The sequence below is a fragment of the Notamacropus eugenii genome, chromosome 3 (assembly GCF_028372415.1).
Source record: "Notamacropus eugenii isolate mMacEug1 chromosome 3, mMacEug1.pri_v2, whole genome shotgun sequence".
In the NCBI taxonomy this organism is placed as follows: domain Eukaryota; kingdom Metazoa; phylum Chordata; class Mammalia; order Diprotodontia; family Macropodidae; genus Notamacropus; species Notamacropus eugenii.
Genome location: NC_092874.1, coordinates 357,152,852 through 357,162,119, shown reverse-complemented (window position 1 = coordinate 357,162,119; position 9,268 = coordinate 357,152,852). Strand labels below are relative to the sequence as shown.

General features: G+C 36.1%; 1 pseudogene; it reads right to left on the bottom strand.

Annotated features, from left to right (window-relative positions):
* Window positions 1–7,554: 7,554 nt before the first annotated feature.
* LOC140532183 (L-seryl-tRNA(Sec) kinase-like) lies at window positions 7,555–8,740 on the bottom strand (annotated as a pseudogene).
* Window positions 8,741–9,268: the final 528 nt, after the last annotated feature.

The window sequence follows — 9,268 nt, the reverse complement described above, 5'->3', positions numbered from 1 at the left end:
GAGGCAGAATGGGCAGGGAAGATTTTTAACTCCATTATACCATCCTACTTCTCTGATCATTCCTTCTGGTCTCTATTTCTCTTCTTAGCTATCATCCATACCAGGCCCCTTAAATGAGGAAATTCTCTAAGAGTCTTTCCAAGACCTTCTTTTATCCACATGCTCTATCTTGTAATTGCCACATCAGCCTCAATGATCATTATTATCATATCTCTACAAATGATTTACAAATGCAAATGATTTATTGCTCTTGCCTATCCCCAGAGCTTCAGTCTCAAATCATCAAATAACTATAGGACATTTCAAGTTAGAGTCTGCCTGAATCCCCCAATTTTATAAGCTTCCATTCTTACCAGCTCGGTTTGGACTTCACTTTCATCATGCCTCCCTCTGTTCCACACCAGAAAATTTATAATCAGAGAGACTTCCTTATCACTGGTACTCATGCTTCATCAGGTCTCAGCTGTCTCTGACTCTCTGATTGGAGGCGTGAAAAGCAGAGCAAAAACTCCTCCTAAAGACCCCACTTATGGATCTTTCAAAAGCCAGCTCTTCATTTCCCACAATTCACACTGTATTTTTGACTATGCCATCATCCTACCCTTGAGCAAGTACCATTGTCTCCCCAATCTTTTAAGCTTTATTTTGTATGTTATATTCTGTCACCATACTGGAAGCCCTTTGAGGGAAGCATTGCCTTTCTTTTTCTTTTTTCTTTTTATATTTCCAGTGCTTATCTCAATGCCTGACCCACAGAGGGTGTTTAATAAATGTTTATTGTATATTATTTTCCCCTACTTCTATCAAAGACACCACGGCACTGATAGTCCTCCAGGTTGGTAAGTTAGTCAGTTTCTTTGAATCTTTTATCTCCTCACCACACGTATACAATCAGTTTCTCAATCTTGCTTTTTCTACCTCCACAACATCTAATATCTGATCAGTTCTCTCTACTCGTATATTTACCACCTTTCATTGAGATTGCTATAACAACGTCTTAATTGATCTCCATGCCTTAAGTCTGTTCTCACTTCAATCCATCCTACACACTATTGCTAATGTTACATTTTTAGTTTATATTTGATCATTTCGTTCCCTTAATTAATGTCAGTGACTCCCCATTGCCTCTAGAATAAAATAAACAATCCTCTTAACTGTTTAAAAGACCTTCACACCCAGATTCCAACCTATCTTTCTAGCCTCATTCACCATCTTGTATTTTCTGACTGATCCCACTGGTCTTGTCTTTTATTCTTACAGACAGCAATACTTCATCTCCCTTCTCTTTTCTTGGACCCTAGCCATACCCTGTGTCTGTAATGTAGGCCTTTCTCACTTCCAGCTGATAGAATCCCTCAGTCCCTGCAAAGTGCATGTCATGCACTATATTCTATATGTCATTTCAGATTCTCTCAACTGCTAATAACTTCTTTCCTAAACTACATCATATTTAAGGACTTTGTATTTATTCCCTAATTATTCATTCTTTACATACTTACATATGTTGTAATTGCCTGCAAGCTTCTTGTGAGCTGGGATTATTTTATATTGTGTATTTGGATTCCTAGCACATAGATTGGTACCTAGCCCATAGGAGGTGGTAATGAAAAATCTGTTGTTTGATTATTTCAATTAATATTTTTAAAGTTCTGCTTTATTGTTGTTGGTCATGGGCCACCATAATATTTGAAAAAAATTAAAGTTATATGTTGTCTGAAGAACTTGGTTGGCATAAGTAGGTATCAAAATATTGACAAGAAAGAATAATGAAAAAGCTTTTAATTATATCATCAGACATATTTAGGACTAGAAAGAGATGGAACAGTCATGTATTGAAGATGAGGTATAATAAATGGAAAGTCCAATTGTTCCATTGTTGTCCGTCAAGATATTTATATGAGGAAATCTAGTAAATTGAATAAACCCTTGCTGTGGATTGGCTATGAGAGTATGTGAAAAAGCATCACAAAAGATGAAATTAGGTGAATAGATTATTATTCTTATCAGTAGAAGAAGTAATCTCATCAATGTAATCACTGGAGGTATGTAAGCATTTTGTGGTTGTTGCCAAATTAGGAAACTGTATTTTCATCCTGTTTATCTAATTTTGGTAAGCATTATATATTAAAATGTCATTCTTTGAGCAAGAAAGATTTGAGATCAAATATTTCCTCAGTCATTTAACTATGTCTTTGTGACAGCTATTTAATCTCTCTAAGTCTGTCTCCAGATCAGGAGATGAAGGGGACGAGATATACCATAAGGTTTTTAATGTCCTTTCCATCTCTAAATTTATGATCTTACAAAGTTAAGACACTATTATTAATAATAAACGTGGTTCCTATTTTAATGTATTGTTCTGAGACTCAAATTACATAATTTATATCATTTGATATAGTTTATATCCTCAAATGTAAAGTACAATATAAATATAATTTTGCATTAAGTATTCTTTCTCTGACAAGAAACATATACATGTATGAAATAAAAATTAGGGTGGGGAAATTTTGTGAGTTAATAAATTCTTTAGGTACATCAAAAATAAAATTGAATCTCCCAGAATAAAATAAAAGAAAATCTTAGAAAAATTATTACAAATTTTTTTATTTTCAAATTTCTGATGAGATTTTTAAAAATTGAGACAGTAGTTCCTATAAGAATATCAGACTGAAATAGTAATAGACAAAGAGGGAAATAAATATTTTCACATCTCAGCCTTACAATAAAAATAAGAACGTAGTTTAAATTTGTAGCTTTCTTCTAGGTCACGCAAGAGAACTATCAAAACAAGTTTAATAGTAAATAAATTAGAGATCATTCAGATTCAGAATCTGGTCATAGATCAGAGGTCAAACATTCTATCCACTAAAAAAACTGCATTACTCACTCCTCTTTGGAATAATAAAAGATTTATCAACAAACGCTAGGCATTTAGTCTGTATTAAAGACATAAAAATAATTTTGTCCTTTGGGTAAATGCTAATTTTAAGAAGGGAGCTTCTTGCTGTTTTTCTTGGGGATTTATTAGTGGTTGTATATATTTCAGGAACCGTATAAATTCAAGTTTCAACGTTTTGCTGCCTCTAACCCTCTTGGTGTTGAATTTCAGCAAACTCTTCCATGGCAGACATACGAATTCACAACTCTGTTATGTTGAATTTAATACATTTTTATCTAGTTCAACTTCTATCAGAGACCAATGATTTAGCAATGATGCAATGGGAGCAACTTCGTTCATGTGTAGCATGTATCTCTGCTTTGTCCTCTTATCTCTTCAAATTATTTATTTCTCTGGTTCTAAAGATAATGAATCAGAGAGAGAAAGAGGGATTGAAAGAACTGTTTCTGATAATTCTGCCAAAGGAGAAAATAATTGCTCTTTTTACCCTCTTGAAATATTTCAGTGAATTCTCGCTTAAAAAGGCACAGAAGTATCACCACTAAAAAATCTGAGGCCAAAATCTCTGTGTCACAGCTTCCATACTGGTTTCTTGTCTTCCATCTGCTGACCTTACCAATCTAGGCTTTCATGAATGAAGCACTCTTGTCATTCACCTCAGCTTCACCTTTGCAATATTACTGGCCCATCTTTTCCTATCATAGATTTCTGTGATAAGATCCTTTATGCTTTCTATTCTTCAAATGTCCTTACTGGATAATACAGGGGTGGTCTCATCAAGCTCATCATTCTCACCATGTTTAATTCCATTTCCCATAGTATTTTATTTCTTTTAAATTCCTCAGAAATGCAAATTCAAATGACATGCTGCCATACAATACCAAGGATGGGATCAAAAACATGTCTTTGTTCTTGGAGGAGGTGATGTTGGTTGTGGGGAATTTAGGGTCACTAAACCAATTTTGTAATTTACTAAAGATAATTTGGTTGTCTTTCTCCTTTTCAACTATGGAAAAAAATAGTTGTTCTAAAATGATGATGGTAATTGATTTTGCTCATGATACTTATCTCCCATATATGATTTTAAGTTTAACAAAGTGCTTTACTAATATTATTTTATATTATTATATATCGTATTATATATTATATTGTTTTTGAATATTATATTATTATTTTATATTTATCTTCACCTCAACTCTGAAAGTTATTGGTATTATTATTTCAGTTTTACAGATGAGGAAACACCAAGCAGAGATCAAAAGTGACTTGCTCAGGTTCATATCCTTAATAACATTCTGAGATAGAACTTGAATTCAAATCTTCCTTATTGTAGGCCTAACATTCTATATACTAGACCATTTAGGTGCCTAATAAATACTTATGGAAAAGTTACAAAAAAAATCTATTCAAAGGAGTCAGGGGTCTGTCATAAGCTAGGTAATAGCTCCTCACAATCATTTTGCTTTGTGGATGGTCAGGTCAAAGTCTTTTAGGTATTTATGGATCAATTCTTTTTAGAGAACATTATGAAATGCAAAATGGGATAATTTTATTTATATTAAATTTGAAAGTTTTGCAAAAACAAAACCAATGAAACCAAGATTAGTAGGTAAGCAGAAAGCTGGAAGACAATTTTTACAGGCAGTGTTTCTGATAAAGGCCTCATTTCTTAAATATATAAAGAACTGAGTCAAATTTATAAGAATGAGTCATCCCCCAATTGATAAATGGTCAATGGATATGTATGAATAGGCAGTTTTCAGATGAAGAAATCAAAGCTATCTTTAGATGTATTTTTTAAAATAATGTTCCAAATCACTACGGATTAGAGAAATACAAACTAAAACATCTGAGGTACTACCTCACACCAAGCAGACCATCTAGTATGACAGGAAAGAAGATAAATGTTGGAGATGATGTGGGAAAATTGGAACACTAATGTATCATTGGTGGAGCTGTGAACTGGTCCAAACACTCTGGACAGCAATTTGGAACTACGCTCAAAGGACATAAAACTGTGCATATCCTTTGATGCAACACAACCACTACTAGGTCTGTATCCTGAAGAAATCACAAAAAAAATGGGAAAGAACCTACATTTAAAAAAAATTATAGCAGCTCTCTTTGTGTTGGCAGAGATTTGGAAATTGTAGGGATGCCCATCAAATGGGTAACGGCTGAACAAGGTGTGGTATATGAATGGAATGGAATATTAGTGTACTGTAAGAAATGATGAGCCCATGGATTTCAAAAAAGCCTGGACTTATATGAAATGATACTGAGTGAAGTAAGTAGAACCAGAACATTGTATACAGTAACAGCAATATTTTGCAATGATAAACATTTATAATAAATTTAGATCTTCTCAGAATACAGTGATCCAAGACAATTCCAAAAGACTCATGATGGAAAATGCTATCTACATCCAGAGAAAGGACTATGCAGTCTGAATGTGGATCAAAGCAGACTATTTTCACTTTTTTTGTTTTTTTCAATTTCTTGTGATTTTTCCCTTTTGTTTTGAATTCATTCTTGTACAACACAACTAAGGTGGAAATACGTTTGACATGATCGCACATATATAACCTACATCGGATTGGTTTTTGTCTTGGAGAGGGGGATAAATTTGGAATGTTGAAAACTATCTTTACGTGTAGTTGAAAAAAATACTATTTACAAAAAAAAAAAAAACAAAACAACAAAACAAAACGTTGTAGCTCTGGGCACAAGTCACTTACCCTCTCAAGCTGGTTTCCTCATCTATAAAATGAGATCAATAATTGCACCTACCTCACAGAGTTATAGAGGATCAAATGAGATAATACAAAAAAGCCTTGGAAAACCTTAAAGTGCTCTATCAATACTGTTATCATTGGATTTGTTATCAGCATCCCTCCACATTTGTGCTACTTAACCCTTATGAATGCATAACAATTTTTTATAAGCACCAAGTTCTCTCCACGTTGTTGTTGTTCAGTTATTTAGTCAGGTCCAATTCTTCATGATCCCATGGACATGTCCATGGAGTTTTCTCGGCAAAGATAGTGGAGTAGTTTGGTATTTCCTTCTCCAGTGTGTCCCCATTTTATAGACGAGGAACTGAGCCAAATGGGGTTAAGTTACTTGCCCATGGTCACAGAATTAGTAAATGCCTGAGGCTGGATTTGAACTCAGATCTTGCTGACATCAGGCCCAGCGCTGTATCCATTGCACCACCTAGTGGACCCTTAAACTGTTCCAAATCTCCTTTTCTGCTAGCCATTCATTACTCAATCCACTGCAGTCTGGCTTCTGTCCACAGTTCTCTCCAGAGTCCAATGCTTTCTTCAGGGTCTCCAATGACCAAGTCTTAGTTATCAGCCCCAACAGTCTTTTGTTAATTTTCATCCTCAGCCTCTTTGCAGCATTTGATCTTTGATGACTATACCTTCTTCATATTCCCACCTTGGTTTTCTCTTCTCTTCACAACAACTCCATTCAGTATTCATTTTTATCATCTTTCTTCCTTTCCCTAGGGATGGGTGTTCTTGAAGGCTCTCTCCTTGGTCACCATTTCTTTCTAAACTCTCTACTTTAGTGGTCTTATCTTCTCCCTGTCTATTCAGATGACACCCTAACAAACGCAAACACACACACACACACACACATACACACACTTACGTGTGCATTTCTGGCTCTAGTTTCTTGCCTTAATTCCAGATCTATATTTTTAAATAGATGGCCAGACACTTTTGCTTGGTTTTCCCTCCAACAACACAAACTAACATATCTACGAATAAACTCCTTATTTGTCCAAAATGTATCTCTTTCCTCAACTTCCTTATTTTTATTTATGGAACCAAAATGTTCCTTATTGCATAGACTTGAAAACTCAGTCATCTTTAGCTTTTTCTGTCACCCAGCCCTTACATCCAAACAAATGACAAGTCCTATTTATACTCTAACATCTAGCTGACATTTATGTAGCGATTTAAGGTCCATAAAGTACTTGACATACATATCTTATCTGACCCCCGTGACAACTGTGTGAGGTAGATATTAGACATAGTATTATCTCCATCTCATAGATAAGGAGACTAAGTAACAGAAAGATTCAGTGTGGATCATGACCCTGTATGGGGCTGCGTGACCCACAGTTTAAGAAGTGCTGAAGAGGTTACAAGAGGAACAAGTTTAAGAAGCCCTGACTAGAGGATCTCAAAAGCCTTCATTCACCTCTGTAGCATCTTCCCAATATTCCTGTCCTTTCTATGTACACTGACATCAGCCTTCTTGAGGCTTTTGTTACCTCTCACCAGCACTACTGAAATCAACCCCAACCACCACCTTGACTCCAGGCTCTTCCCTCGCCAATCCTTTCACAGAGCTGCCAAAATCTCCCTGATGCCATGAGCCCTCTCAAAAGTCTTCTCTGACTTTCTTCACTGGGTAAAATACACATTCCTGGTTTTGGTCTTGTCAATCTTGTTTCACACGACAGCCTTTTATATACTTCTAGATCTTGTCCTGCCCTCTTCTCCACCCCATACAATTACATAGAGAAAATGTGTCAAGCAAATATAAATTATTCCCTATGATGGCCTATTAACTTAGAAAACCACAAATGAACATTATCTATGTTATACTGTGTTTTTGTTTTGTTAAACGTTTCTCAATTACATTGAATCTGTGAGTTTGATACTTCTGATGCACGGTACTAGTATGCCTCAAACATAATCTTTAAAGCTCTGCCTAATTCTATTCCTTCATTGTTACCTTCAGATGCCCTATCTTCCACTGAAAACTTTCCTGCTCCCATCCCTGATGAAAGGGTCATTTTCCTTTTTCCTGTTTCTTGTATCAGCTTGTTTACATCTTCATATTCTAACGTATTTGCATGTGTCTTTTCTCTAATAACTTGCAGTTTCTACTTAATAAATGTTTGTTTAGTGAATTAACTGTATGGACAAAAGTGTTTTGCCCATTGCTAAGGGGGCAGCAGGGCAGGAGGAGGGGGAACTCACAGGCTGCAGTAGACAAGAAGTACACAACTTTCACAATGCAGAAGCCTCGACTCCTAGAACGTACTTGTCCTCAGAGCCAGATCCAGTACTCCTAACAGTGAGCCTATTGTGTTCCCATGCATTTTTCTCAATGTTTGGAGATTCCATCTTTCTTGCAATCTACTGTATGGTCTCATCAGGTACTGATTTACTTCTCTGCCAATTTGTTTCTAGGCAGGACTCAATTGGACAATCTAAAAATAATTGGCAAAGGTCTGAAAAATGTTTCCAAGCCAGTATGTAGACTTCATATCTCATGCTCTGGTAATAAAAAATTGTCATCCAAGATTAGATATGAAGGTTGAGACAATTACATTGGTTAAGCAATGACCCTGGACCTTTCCAGTTCCAGAAGATATAAGATCTTGATCTTTCAAGCAGCTGAGAAAACTTTCCCACATGACTTCAGTCCTCGAGGTTGGGGCAGATAATTTACATCCATTAATGATGGCCATCAGAAAATGTTCAAGGTAGTTCAAAAGTTCATGTCTGAATGATTTCCAGTGGGATGGCAGCAGCTGGGAGTTCTTGCCCTCAAGGAACGTGTCTGGGATGATGTCATCGTACCTTATGATCACAAGGTCCCAGCCCTGCTTCCACCTCAGCTGGTTGTGGAGGGAGCAAGTGAAGGTAGATTTCCCTGAGCCTGTCAGGTCTCTGAGGACGCAGAATCCCAGCTGAGTGTGCCACTCACTTCCAGTCTCGCCAAGGGGTTCTCCTCTCTTCATGGTGACTGGGAGAAGAGAAACCCCACCGCCTGAGTACAGTGCCTCTGACCACTCCTCTGCCTGGCGCTCATGCACAGAGTGTCTTTATGGATCAATTCTAAGAAAATGTTCCAGCATTTAATGGAAACAGAATAATGTTGTCTATAGAAAGAAACATTTTAGGAAGCTCATTTTTCAGTGAGAATCTCTCTCCAAATTGTACTTTGCTGAATCTCTTCTCTTACAATAATAAATACCTGATGTTAATGTACATTCTTCTACCATTCACCCCCATCTGTAACCGTTGATGATGACTCAAGAAAAGTTGTTCATTTGTATATTTATCAAGGAAACTTGAGCGATTTTCATGTAGAGAGGAATGCATGTGTATGTTGTAAGAAAATTGGTTAGGTGGCAATTTGTTTTACCACTTACAATACTTTTCAAAACCAATGGACAAAATGCTGGATATAGAGTCAGAAAAATCCTGCCTTAGATAACTACTTGCAGTGTGATCCTAAGTGAGTAACGTAACCATGATCTGACTTAGTTTCCCCATTTGTAAAACGAGTATATTAATAACACCTACTTTTCAGGGCTGTTGTGAGGATAAAATGAGA